Source organism: Rhynchophorus ferrugineus, unplaced genomic scaffold, assembly GCF_030347505.1.
Source record: "Rhynchophorus ferrugineus isolate W39M unplaced genomic scaffold, kcgeb_rfMv2 rfM8, whole genome shotgun sequence".
Classification (NCBI taxonomy): domain Eukaryota; kingdom Metazoa; phylum Arthropoda; class Insecta; order Coleoptera; family Curculionidae; genus Rhynchophorus; species Rhynchophorus ferrugineus.
This window is the reverse complement of record NW_027472587.1, coordinates 23,647,699-23,663,018: the sequence shown is the minus strand read 5'-3', so window position 1 is coordinate 23,663,018 and position 15,320 is coordinate 23,647,699. Positions and strand designations below refer to the sequence as shown.

Genomic DNA, 15,320 nt, shown 5'->3' with positions numbered 1-15,320 from the left:
TGTGGCAGTTCCATTTGAAACGGAGTGTTAAGAAATTCATCTATGTTATTTTCTTCTGTTGCGGATATTTCAGACAGGTACGGAATAAATAATGATTTCAAATGTTTAGGGAAAACTTTCGCTTTATCTTTATCATTGTTGTCAATTTTAATGAGTCATTATGTTGTTGAGGCTTTTTAATCTTTTTGTTACTTTCCAGATAGAATATTTCCTTACATCAGTGGGTGTTAAGTTTTCTAAATAGTTTTGACTTCCTTGATTGTGTTCCGTATTTATTAGCTCTTTCAGCTCTTTTGTGGCCTTACTGAATTTTGTCTTGTTACCTTCTGTTCTGATATGTTGTCAGGTTTTTCGCAGTTTTCTCTTTTCGGCAATTTCTTGTATAATTATAGATGAAATATAATTAAACTTTTGATATGTCGCGCTATTAGGTCTTGCGTACCATGCGGCCTCTTGTATAATTTTTGTTATATTTTTGCTGCTATTTCTGTATCTCTTTCTGTTTTGAGAGGTAAATTTAGAGATATTAAACTGTCTAATTTCTCTCTATATATGTGTTATACAAAGAAGGTGGTTTTGTTTTGTTGAGAATATTTGAGTTCACTGTTATAATAACTGGTGAGTGATCAGATGATAGATCGAAAGATGATGCAGCTTTGCACGTTTTGGTGTCAATAATTTTGTAACCAAAAAGTCTATGGTATCGGGAATTTTATTTCTGTCTGACGGCCAATATGTTAGCTCACCATTAGAAATATGCTGTAAGTTATGTACCTTCATTGCTTTGACCAATTTTTTGCCTTTTGCCGTTATTAATCTGAATCCCACATTACATGTTTTGCATTGTAGTCTCCTCCTGCAATGAATCTATTAGCCAGCATGTTAAAGAAACCATGGTATTGTTCTGCCTTGTTGTTTTTAGGTGGACAATAGATAGCAATTATTATTAATGGCCCTTGTACTTCTTCAATGGTTACACTGGTGGCTTGTAAATATTTCTCACTGAATTTCTCTCTTTCATAGTGTTTTATGTTTTCGCGGATACTTATAGATGTTCCTCCATGTGCTTTATCATCTGGGTATTTTGTGTGATACAGCTTGTATTTCGGAATCCGTACATAATTTCTATCAGTAAAATGTATGTTTCCAATGAAATTGATACAAACAAGATATCAATATTTTCTTCATATAAAAACATTTTAAGCTCCCTGGCGTGTTGCTGGAGTCCATAAGCATTCCAGATGGCTACTTTATATTTGCTATAATGGCTATTAGTCATTAGGCTAGCTTGGTAATGACGACGGTGAGTAAATTCATCATTGTACTCATTTGCTCCGTAAGTTTACCCATCATTTTCTCTGATTTACTAATAGTACTTACAGGTTCAGTGGTGATTGGCGTTGTCTGCATGTCAGGTTGGGTCTGACTATTAGTTACTGCGTGTGCGTGTGATATTAAGGATATTGTATTTATGTTTTAGCTGAGTTAAATGGTATAGGCTGGCTTGGTGGCTGCAAGTTTCTTTTATCTCTCAGTGCTGGATAACATTTTTGTTGCAACGCTTTATAGACATGTAGGATGGTCAACGTTACGGACGCACTTTACTTTATCGTGTTTTGCGCGTGCAATCATTCGTTGCATGCTCTCCTGCGCATTTCACACCTCTATATAACTTGCGACAGTATGTTTTGGTATGCTCATATACTTGACATCTGGCGCATTGTGAAATTATTTTTTTTGTGCTACGTGGTTCACATTTAATGACATTGTGGTCCAAATACTTAATCTCGTAAACATGTTTATTATTTTGTTTTGGCTTCAAATCAATTTAAAACATTGGCAGTGGCTCTTTTGTTCCATGATATTTAATATTGTGTATATTTACAACTTCGTGACCTTGTTCAGCTGGATCTGTTTTATTTGTCTTTGAATCTGTGGCGTGATGTAGTCCTTTTGTGACGAATTTAAATGTTTTTTAGGACTTTGGTCGAAAAGTATGGTATTGCGTATTTCTATTGTCCAATTTTCTTATTAAAACTTTTTGAAGCCAACAGTCGCTGATTTTCGTTTGTTTTCGGACGTGTTGTACTTCCGGACTTCTCAAGCGTTTTTTTGTAACGATGATCCATTCTGAGATTTGGAGTGTTTTAGTTATTGACAATTGATCGCTATTTCGAATAGCGGATGTTTCAATTGATACATCGACAGAAAGGTCTTGTGAATTAGCCATTATATATTGAAATAATAATAGTTATTAAATGTTTAATTTAAATTTTACTCGCTCGATTTACCGTTCCGAAAATAAAAAAGAAAATTCCTAGAAGGTAGTACCCTCTATCTGAATGGGATCAGTACAAGTTTACTGTAGATCGCTTCTCACGTTGATATACCGGGAAATAAGCGCGCGGATAGAGCGGCTAAATCATAAGCCTTATCTCCCCTCCCCATCACGGATTTTTGTGTCCATACCGACCTTATACCATTCGTATTTTGTTTCACAAATAGCGAGGTACAACGTTGTTGTGCCCAGAAGGCCAACTGCAACAGGCTCTTTGACGTTAAAACTGACTTTTTCTCCTCTGTTTGCCTTCCTACCTTTCTCGCACGGCCCCTTGATGACTTCGAACCCGCCTGCTCACTGTGAGTTTTGTCACCGTGCCACTATATCAGTGTACTACATATTGAACGACTATCCACGGCTCAGATTATAACTAAGTATGGGCTGCAAGATTTTAGAAATACCTTAACAGGAGAAAATACAGACAAACTCTTCGTATTTTGTACGAGAAATTGATTTTCTCCATAGAGTTTAGCCTATGCAAAGTTTAGTGTGACTTACCAAATAACCATTACCACTTCGGTATAGGGCTGAAGTGTGCTGTCTGGATAGAACCTCTGCTTCGTTATGGTTCTGTTTGTAGTCCTGTATTTGTGTTCATTTTTAAATTGTACGTCCACTATTTATACTTTTAACCCTCCTGTTTGTGCTATTATTTATTTTTTTAAATATATTTTGCGCAATCAAAAAGTCTCCTTTTACCAACTGTGGGTTTATCTGGACCGGACCTACAGTTTAACGTGGGCTTCGAACCACGATCCTCGGCATTAAGCCTACCAACTGGCGAGCGATCAACTTTAGAAATCATCCCAGAAGACATCCGGTCTTGCCCAGCCAGGTTACTGGCGTGACTGGGATCATTTTCCTTGTCCGATTTTACACTATTAGGACAATCACAAATGCTAAACAATCAGCAGGATTCGAACCCGCGGCTATCGCAACAGTAGGAGGACCGTCCTATCGCCTTTATTACCGCGCCACCAAGCCGGCCAATATATTATTTTATATATATACAACAAGATATACCGATATGTCGCTAGTGCTGACATCTCTTGTACGCTTATGCTTCTAACATAATTACAGATATCATCAATGTGCTTAACAGTTTCAACACTCCTACTAGCACAAATAATGGTAACTGGTCTATTTTGACAAATGATTTATACCTAGTGAATCTAAAAACTTTCACTGTTTAGCTTAACTCAAACCCCTCGTCTAAATATCGGCAGCTATGTCAGCTTTCTGTAAATACCTATGTTCTACGAAATAATCTATCTCGACACCGCACTTCATTATCATCGTCCATTTTTCTTGCACTACACGACACACCCACTTACTACTGCATTGCACTACTGATTATTTTATCAGGAATATCAACTAGATCCCATGTCTGGTTTTCTTCAAATGCTGTCATTCAGCTCATCTTTTATAACTTTCCTCCATTTGTCACGTGGTTGTTGTTGCAAGACATCCCTGACAATTTCTGGATCCTGTATATGTGATCTTTCTAGACGAATATAAGTGCAGTAGTCTTCGAACTTCTTGGGTTTTGGAATCCTTTCCTATCTTTTTAGTAGCGGTACACTTTCTTCTTCAAAACTAGATGAATCGATTCCATCGCCTAAAAATGATCCCGAATATCATTAAGATTTTCTGAAGGTATCTAGGATTATGTTATCAACAATGGGAACTCATTATTTGTTTTTGAGTTTATTTTAGTAATATTCTCCATGACGTTCACATCTCTGTTAGTAAAAACTATATTTTTCATTTGATTATATACTCGATAGCCTTTAATTTCTATCGTTTTTTCTTTAGAAATATGAACCATAACTAAGCTGCCCAAAATTCTTAGGTTTTTAACATCAGGTACTCTTGCTATCCACAGCTCGTATTGAATTTTGCTCAGTCCAGAGGCAAGTAATCTATTTCGTAGGTAAACAGCAGTATGGACAACTTCAGCATATAACTTCTTCTCCCATTGTTAAATTATTTGTTTAATTAATAAATAATTTGCGGAACGCTGGTTTAATAGGGCCAAAAATAAGTTATTCTTAGAGATGTTAGTGATTCATGAAACTGACTAAACTGATTAATTCCTGAGTACCTTTCTTTAATTCAAAGTTAACTGTTTCTTAATGACATGCAAACATTACATATTACTTGTGTATATAGTTACAATACAATGCAACACTATAAAATACCCGAATTATCTTCGATCATACGGATCGATCTTATTTTACAAGCTTGACTAATAATTAGTCGTTAATATAATGTGAATTATTTTCATGAATCTTTCGTGAATACTAGCAAACCTCTTGGTTTGTCCTATTTAAGGTAATGTGTCTGTCACATCCACTCTGAAACTATACGGTATCTCACAATCACCTTTTCTTTGAACCAATAGTCCACTTGCAAGGGTTTTTCATATCCCAAGTAAACTAGAAGTCAGGCAGTGACAATAAAAATGTTCTGTCAGAGAGATCCAAAATACCATCATAAAGCTACAAAAAGGCAGATGTTATAAAAACGGCATTTTGGGAGATAAATATAAATATATTATAAACATATTTAACAATGTTTCTGATTTATCTCTTTGACATCCTGAACAGCAATTTCGTGTCAAATAGCATACATTGATCCACCTAGCGAAAGATTCTCCGTTGGGCCGCATAGATTGGTGGGAATTAACAAAATTGTCTTAGCTCTGTGTCCTTTTCCTTTAAATGGTGCTCTAATTTGCTTATTCTCGCAACATACTTCACAATTTTGTTATCATACATCTAAAATTCCAGGATTAATTAAGTCCTTCGACATCCACAGTCCTTTCATCTTGTTAAGATAAGCGCTGTTATGGTGTCCAAAATGACGATGCCAGACGATGACTGTTGGTGATGACAATAAATACTTATTGGTAGCTAGGTCTGGAACACACTACATGTTTTTAACAGCAATATTGTATTTATCTGGTCCAACAACTGTCGTTAGATTTGTTTTCCCTGGACAGATCAGAGTAACCTTTGTTTTATTGGCCACCATTATATGTTTCAATTCCATCTGGCTCTGAACATTCTTCAACCACTCTCTGTTATCAGTAAGATGTACACTTGCACCAGAGTCTATATACCAGGCCGACTTGCTAAATGATCATAGGTATTTAGATTCAGAAATACTGAACAGAAGATATTAGAACTATTCTTGGCCTTGCCATCACCTTTCTCTTATTGGGACATTTATTCTGGAAGTGTCCAATTTTTTGCTTTTATAACACTTTACCTACTTGCTGCTTCTGCCTAATTTTAAATGTTTGCATTTCGGTACCGATTTTCGATATTCGGTTTCGGTAAAAAATATCGATATATAGGTCAAAAAAATTTCGCCTGAAAATATCGATAATTTAAAAAATATCGATATAAAGTTATATAGATATTTTTTGGCATCCCTATTTATATGTACATAACAAGAAATATATGTCGCTAGTGCCGACATCTCTTGTGCGGTTATGCTACTGGCAGAATTATATTTCATACATCATATCATCATTGTGTTTTGCAGTTTCAACTAAAATTTATAAAGGAATAGCAACCTGTAACAATTCCAAATGTAATATTTACAACATTTTGTCAGACTCTTTCAACAAATTCAACATTTTCGTCTATAACCTACATATATATCTTGTGGTAGATTTCATTTCCGTTACAAATAGCAACAACCATTAATAGAGGACCTGAAATTACTTTATTTAGTCAATAAATAGATCAACAGATGACAATATTTTAGACTTATAGTAAAAATAGCTGGTTGTTGTTATAAATTAAGCAATAATTCGCAACAGAAATATGCAGCTAATTTCGACCAAATATATGATGATTTGGCGACCTAAAAGAGACAAGGTGGCGACAAAGTGGGGGTTTAAAAGACTATTCGAAATAATTAAACATTAAAAGCTATCACTAATATAAATTAAGATCTATGTAGATTTAATCCATATCAAATTCAGATCGCTTCTACTTTGATATAAACTTATTCACCTATAAATGCATACTATAGTATCGTTTTAGATAAATATTTTGTTGATTAGAAATTCAGATGATATCCATATTATATTAAACAATTCCTTAAAATAATCTTCTCAGTTGTAAAAAAATATGACTAAACATCACCTGAAATGTATTAATTTACCGCCCTTTTTAGGGAAAATGGCCGCACCGAGAAGCTTATACGTAGGAAGAATATTTACGTGTAAAATTTGCCATACAAATATACATACATATACAAATATTTCAATAAAACGAAATACGCCCAAATCAGGTAACCACTAATAGCCGATCGATGACACAAAATATATAAATAAATAATTTTAGGCTCTATTTTCACTGAACTTTTTTTTGTTTCTGTTGTATTTAAATCGACTACAGCTGTGTAATTTTACGTGGTTATCTATTTCCGTATTATTGGAATTATTGAAGATTTATATTAGTAGTATTAAGATTGATCTATAACTGTTATTAGTATGAACTTATAATCCATTTCAGGTTTCATTAGTAAATTATTTTGTAACAAAGCCGTAACCAAATATTACTGGTAATGAATACATTAATTTGTGCATCAACAGTTAAAACGAATGTATTAATTCCTCAAGTAGACAAGGCACAGAGGCAAAGTAGAAAACAGTAGATAAACGAAAGCCATATAATACTAATTAAATTTGAGCTGTCTGTAATGATGAGATTCCAGAATATTACATAAAATGAAATAAATAAATTTACTGACAGGAAAAATTATGACAGCTACTGTTTTAATATAATTATGTCATAAATAAGTAAATTCAATAGTGGGATAAATAAGTAAATAATGATATAATTTTATTTCAAAATGTAGGTAAAGAATTCATTCAATATTTAATTATTTAAAAACATTTTATGTATAAATCATAAAAAGATATATTACTACATAAATGAAATAATCAAAATATGTAGATAAACTAAAACTAGCCATAATACCTAGATGAAACAAAGTAGTTCATTTAATCTATATGAAATATATAGTGAAAATTTTGCCTCCCTTTTTAAGAAAAACGGAAGCAGTGAAAAGCTTGCAATTTGGTATGATTCTAGCTTATACGGAGAAATAATTTTTAGACCTAATATTTTTAAGAAATATGTGCTATAAATAAATATACTCCAGTAAAAAGGAAAACACCCAAATCGAACAACTAGGAATAGCCATCAGAACATTTATACAAAATACATTAACAAGTTCAGGGGCTATTCGTGTAGTGTAAGAGCTATAGTCTATTCAAAGTTGTTTTAGTAATGCGTCGTGGGTAATTGTGACGTCGAAACATTACAATAGTGCTGCTCAACTCTGAGTTTTAATTCAGTTTGGCTTTGGCATACAACAAAATTCTAATTTAAATAAAATAATTGAACAAAAATGTTATCAAATATAATTTATTTTAACATTATACTGCATCTAAGAACTACAGTTAATTATACAACCAAAATAATTTATAGGTAAGAGTTACAACCTCTTATCACTATTGCTTTCAAGAATTTTGCATACGTCTCACAGCTGTGACTAACCAGCTGGTCGCCGTCCGGTTGTCAGATCTAAGGTAAATTATTAAAAATATTAGTTATAATTATTACAGGTTATAAACCCGCAAATATTATGTTAGCCCTTTATTTTTAAAAAAATTAAATTGCTCCGTAATTACTAAAACTTTGATTAGACTATGGCTCTTATAGGTTGACGACGATAACTAGGACTAGGACTAGGACCGAATCCCACTGGAGCTAAATTTGTTTTCTTAATTAATTAGCATTTGAAACGATATTAAAACATAAAGTGAGTGGTAAAAGCATTATTCAAAAAAGTTTCTGTGTTACTTTCGCTTATTCCCGTATTGTTGAAATTATTAAAGAGTTATGCAAGTTTGGATAAAAAATGATCAAGAATAATATGTTCACGTAAACTTATATTACTTTACATTTTTTGTAGAGATTGATTCTACAAATTATGTGTCCGCTTTATCGGAAGGTATATAAGGTATAGTTATAGAAGGTATAAGTTGTGAAACAAAAATTCGACATATGTAAAAATTTCATCCGAACATAGATTAACCAAATTCGAGAATAATAAGAATCGTCAGTTTTCCTTGCTTACAAGATATTTAGATTTTCGACATCAGCTTTTGATTTAATTTGACGTCTAATGAAAAAAAAAAAGATAAAAAGAAAAATTGTTCTTGTTTAAAGGCTGTTATTAATTGATATGATTGTGGCTGTTAAGATTTTTTCGTAAATTTTAGTTGTGTCAACTTCTGATTAATTGGTTTCATTAGTAACTGCATTTCTTAAAAAAGCACTGACTGAATATTGCAGGTGATAAATACGTTAATTTAGGCATCAAGAGTTAAAATGAATGTATTTATTGTTTTTGTAATATAATATATTTTAGAATTTATCAAAATGAGGTAATGAAAATATACAGGAGTTAAAATGAAACTAACTACATAATTTGCATAGATGGAATACATAGGACAAACAGAAAAAAATATTAATTATTAACAATACATTTGTAAACCTTTTAAGGCATTGATAAATATTGAGGTATTTAATGATTAATGCAATAAGATATGTGACTATATATGTTATTCTTTGAACCTTGGAAAATCGATAGTTAATTTAATGATTGTAAAGGCATAAAGGCGTTTCTTGTTGATATATATATATATATATATATATATATAGCAACGACTTTGTAGAATCAATTTGGTGAAGGTATATAGGCAATTAAAACATTAGATTCAACTGAGTCGCTCTGTAACTATATTTTACAAACAAATCCATTAAAGCCACAATACAGAATGAATCAATTTGGCGGGATCTTCTTCCTATCCGGATGGCATTAACACGAGCATGCGCCGTAGCGTTCATGCAATTTTATATTTCAAGGCAACTACTCTAACATTTATTTATGCAACCGTATATACAGGCGCATTTATCATATAGGCTCATCCACCCAATTATTTATATGCCCAACAATGTATTATTTCATTTACATGCTTATGTTTATAACATAAGTAATATAATAACATAAAAATAAACAAAAATCATATATATTTATATTTGATGCTTTGAAGTTCTTTCAGTTCTGAAAATGAGCTTACTCGCTCATGATACTTTTGTTATAATGTTTAATGATGTATTAATTAAAACCTATTAATACTTTCTTTATTATTGAAATTTAATGGAAATTATGTTTAATTAAATGCTATTTAGTGAGTGTTAGTTTTTGAGATAGTTTGCATGCATTTTAATATACAGATATTTGTTGCTGTAATTTACATAGGTTATATTTCAAGTAATTGTGGTCGAATTTCGATCACACGGCGATCATTAGTCTAGATAATATCATATTACAGTAATATTATCTCAACATTATCTTTTATTAATTTTTAACAATTGGTTAACGAAATTTAGTAAATCAGCTTTATTATACAATGTTTTTACGGTAACTATAGGTAAAATGATAAAATAAACAATTAATAATAATTAATTATAAAATATACAAAAAACTAATTAATACCCTAAAGGTTTTAAAAATGATAATTCACATCGACATCAATATTTTTCAACCATGGATTAGATGAGAATGATGCCCATTAAAATATACAGGATAATATATTAGCTAAAATGGAATAAATTTTTAATTTCTATAAATTGACATAATTTAGAAAACCTATGTTACTTAAAAAAAGTAAAAAGGAAAATACTTAACAGACATTAATATGCAGTTTTAAAGCAAATTAGTGTTAATATTCTAGTGTGAAAAGGTCAGTATACATCCCGGAAGACATTCGGTCTTACCCAGCCTGGTTACTGGCGTGATTGGGCTCATTTTCCTTGTCGGATTTTTTACTCTTACCTAAGACAATCCGTCCTGTCGCCTTTAACACTGCGCCAACCAAGCCGGCTAAAAAAGTTCTGAAAAATAATCTAAAGGAACTAGCCGTCTAGTAGATTACCTTTTCTTTTTAACTGATGAATTTGTCGCCTTTACGAATCTTGCTACGCTCAGAGTCACTAAATTTTTTACTCAATTGATTTTACTGTTTTGTGCCACCCAAGCTGAGTTTCATCAAATGGTGGGTTTATTCACAGAGTATTCCAGTTTTCTTTTTATAATTTCCATTTATTATTCCTTAAATATCCATCTTTTTTTATTATTCTCCGTTTATTATTTTCTATTTATTTTTCATTTATTACTCTTCTATTCAATTTTGTATTCTTTTTTCATTTATTCTTTATCTATTTTATGTAAGAAATGCTGACAATTTACAAGGTACTACGATGGTGATTAAAATAACATTTGTCTATTAACTATTTTAATAAGATACTCGTCGAGAGACTCTTAAGGAACTATGTAATTTTCAGTCAAGGTCAACTCCACTAAAAGAATTTAAAAATAGGATAAGAGAGTTTCTTCAAATGCGTTTTCCTTTTCAATTTGGTTTTATTTCTCTGTTTCTAAAATAATTACTGCATCTATATTGAACTAGTGTAGAAATCCATGCCCAACTTACCAAATTTAAATAAATTTAGTTTATCAAACGAAGTCACATTAGAAAATATGAATCTCTGATACTTCTTATGAAGATATTTTGATGAATTGAAGAATTAAACTTGATTTTTGTATGTTTATGATGTAAATATGAATATCTCATATTTTTTTTAGAACTTGATAAATACTTCAGTGAATCATAACTTAAATATATACCATTTTTATAACTGTTAGGTGGGTAAGTATAATAGACACAAATCCTTATTAAATTCGTGCTTAAATAAATTTGTTCTAGTGATGGCTGCTTTCCATCAGTTCGCGGATTGTGGTTTTATAGCATTCCGTGTATAGGAGGTGCTAAATTAAAATTAAAAAAAATTGTAAATATTTTGTGAATTATTTTAGTTAAAAAATGTTTGATATTTTTTATTATAAAAGTTATATTATATATTTTTTTAAATAATAGAGTAACTTTATGTGTTATACATTTTAGCATATTTATTGATTATTTGTATTGTACGCTATCACTAAAGATGGCGCCACAAGTTATAATTTGTCATTTTCATTCGACGTCTTTGGTTTATAGACTTTGAACTCCAATTGAGCGCTATCGCTTCTCGGCCTTTTGGCTAAGATCAAAGTGTAGTATCTGTTCTTATCAGCTTAATATCTGATACGCTCCGCATGCGGAGCCAGTATATTAAACTGATTTTTGGAATTTGATGGAAGGTTAGGGGCTTGCTCCGCTTCCGTCACGGGTTGGCCCAGCATTGCAGTACCGCAGGGATCGGCCCATTTAGAGTAATTTTTAAATATAAAACCTTATTGATGATTTAGATTGTAAGGCGTAGTAAAATTCTAAATATTTAATTTCACATTTCATTTGTTCTGCAAGTTTGATTTCTCTGGCGTTCGGCTTTGCCACGTTGTGACAAATAATATCTTTAGTATGGCAGATTTTGGAAAAGCTATTTTTAAGGATTGTTATTCTATAAAGGCAAAATAAGCTAATTTTGATGGATAAAATAATTCCTTATCAACTGCTATTCAGTTAAACAAAATAGAAATCAATTTTTAGGCGAAAAAATTGATTTAGAACCACATTAATATTGTTTTATGTTTATGTTATCTTAGGCAACTATTAGGTAGAATCTCTTTTTGGTCAACTTTTCGGTCTGTTTCTATTCTCGTTCAAAACTACAGAATTTTAAAGTGTATTTAATTAACTCTGGATCATCCGATGAACTTTAACACTTTCAAATTCATTGGGCTATTATTAAATGAAACTTTCTTGTACCTTTCTACTTATCGGTTTCCAGTATATTAAATCAATCAGAAGCAGGCATCAATACAAAACTACCATTCTACTGCAAGCTCTACAGTTTGAAATTGGAAGTTCTTCAAGATTGTTTTTTTGTAGAAAACTACCTAATACTTTTTCTGATTCAATCATACAAGATTATTGGTCAATGTTTGTTCAATCTTCTTTCGTTAAACCTTATTTGTTTGTCAGTACAAACATTACTAGTGCAATTCAAAAATGTATGATGTTTGTGCTACCATTCTGATTTTAAAAATTACAAATGAAGATCCGTTGTGCCAAATAAGAAACAAATATTGACATTTGAACTCACTTTGATAAAAAAGTTTTTGGAGAGAACCTTGTGAACTTTTGTCAAGAGCACTACTTCAAATTCAGACTAAATTGCCTATTATTTGTGCTTAAACACTGATAGTCATTAATTTACTAGTGTAGATTTTCATTAGTCTTATATAATCCCTTATTTTCGAAATATTAAAGTACCATAAAATATTAGAGGCTATTATTCCATTCCTCTTTTACAAACTTCCGTTTTTATTATTTTCATTTCATCTATAGTTTTTAACTACCGAACTGATAGCTTCATTATTACTTATTTGCCAAATTGAATTATTGAGCGAAGTGTTATATTATCATATTATTTTGAATATGAGATAAGTGTAAATCATCCTTTAAAATAAAATAAAGTCGCAAGTAGTCTTCGTTTTAAATCCCAAGCACTTCATAACCTATAATTTTATCTTATATGTATTTTAAGGTATCCTTTTACCAACTACGGGTTTATCTGGACCTACAGTTTAACGTGGGCTCCAAACCACGGTCCTCGGCATTAAGCCTACCGACTGGCGAGTGACCAACTTAATAATCATCCCAGAAAACGGTCTTATCCAGCCTGGTTACTGGCGTGACTCGGATCAGTTTCCTTGTCGGATTCTGCACTCTTGTCTAGGACAATCACAAACTTAAATTTTCAATCATTCCCCAGTAGGATTCGAACCCGCGACTATCGCAACAACCATCCTGCCGCCCTTACCACTATGCCAACCAAGACTGCATAACTTATAATTACCTGTTACTGCATTCATTAAATTGCTTTTAGATCTTCTTCTCTATTATTAGAAAATATAAAACCTTATACCCATTATTAGTTGTTCAATTATGAAGTACACAATCGAAATATATCGGGTGTGCTAAATGTTACACGTGATTCGGGTTGATTATGACACTAAGAGAGAAGAAAATTTCGACTCACTATTATTACTATACTAACACTATATATTAACTAACATTTAAGCAATGATATTAAAAAGGCCAATGGTTACTTAGACTTTATTCATATTAACAATATATACAATAATCATAGCATCAACGTGACGAACTAGAACATAACTATGTCTGAAAATAAAAATAAAAATATAATGTACTGTTACTAATATTTAAGCAATGATCTTAAAAAGTGCACATGGTTACTTAGACTATTCATATTTAACAATATAACAATAATATAATAATCATAGCATAAATATGACGAACTAGAATATAAGTACATATCTGAAAATAAAAACATAATTATTCATTTAATTAGTTTATACAATTGAATAGTTTATCGTAATGGAATACTTAATACAATACAATTGTATCTAGACTTCCTTTGGTCATTATAGATAATACCAATACAACCATACACAAGAGGAGACATTGCTGTTCCCACTACGAGCACACCTTTTCCACTCTAAGACGTGAAATTGGCCGGCTTAGATGTGTGGGGTAACTTATCCATAATTTCTTTTTTTTTAGATTTTAAAAAAGTTACTTTTACCAACTAAATTACAAAATAAGTAAAAAATAGAAGGATTTAATTTCATATATTATCATAAAAATATAAGAAAATCAGAAAATGAAGAGTACATAAATATATCAAAAAAAACTTACTTGCACAGTGCATTTTGAAATTGAAGGTCACCTGTAACAAAAACAATAGATAACAAACAATATTCACATTAAAATGTTATACTAGATATTAGCGAAAATGCAGTCAGAATCCTTTTGGCTAAAAACACAGATATTAATTAAATATCTTCAATTTTATGAATCTCATCATTGAAAAACCTTAGAATTTTATTGTAATCGGATATTCATTAACCAGTTTTGTTAAGTACTTCCATGTTAGAGTATCAATGTAAATAATATAACCCAAGTATTATTGAATTACTCAGTGTGTCTTTAAATGTAAAAAAACATAGTTGTAGAGCAAACATCTGACCAATTAATGCAAACTTTGCAACATATGTGATAATTAATAGTAGCTGTTGCCAGTAAATCTAATAAAGTTTGAAATAAATTTTCTACTTACCAGTTAGAAAGTAATATCAAGTCTCAGGCATAAAAATAATCATCTGGAAGACAAAAAAAAATTATTGGAATATATTCATGTAAATGGGTATAAAAATTAGTTAGCTGAAAATACTCAGGCCTGTTGAGCTTATATTACATCTGTCACAGATTTACAGAGTAAGAAAAATGTCATCATTTACAACGACTTAACAATAATAAAAAAATAAATAATCAAGCTTACCTAAAGCGTCAAATATCTTCAAACAGAGATTTGATTCAAGGGGAAGACCCAGCCGTGAAGACCAGACGCCCATAGAATCTCTGCTAGGATCAATCTAAGATAAAAACAAATATTTAGACAATTTCACACAAATCAAAATTAAGTCTATTAAATACACCTGTCTCACATTAGGAAACTGCAGTAAATATTAACCGATGTACTGCAGGGCAAATAGCGACATTAATATTTCGAGTCTATATAGGAAACACATTAATCAGCCTAACGCTTTCATAAAAATAGACTCGATCATTTAAGAATATGATCAAATACTCACACGAACTTTGTCCATTGGGCCGTCATCGTCGTAAGTAGCAACAGTAATGTTGACATTTTCAACAATACCTTAGAAAGTTTGATAAAGTTTTGCAGCGTTTTAACATCAATACCAAAAGGGCATGGCCCATCTTGATCACGAACAAGATTGGCTCAGAGCGTTCGGCGATAGCCTGACTTAAGACGGTTACAGTTCGTACAAACAC

General features: G+C 31.4%; 1 protein-coding gene and 1 non-coding gene across 2 annotated transcripts in view; one reads left to right on the top strand and one right to left on the bottom strand.

Moving 5' to 3' along the window:
• The window catches only part of eEF2 (eukaryotic translation elongation factor 2), a 171,230-nt gene that overhangs the window by 146,474 nt on the left and 9,436 nt on the right, over nucleotides 1-15,320 (bottom strand). The window lies entirely within an intron of this gene.
• LOC143201804 (U2 spliceosomal RNA) lies at nucleotides 11,516-11,707 on the top strand. Its single transcript, XR_013007012.1, has one exon. It is a non-coding gene; the product is annotated as a U2 spliceosomal RNA (small nuclear RNA).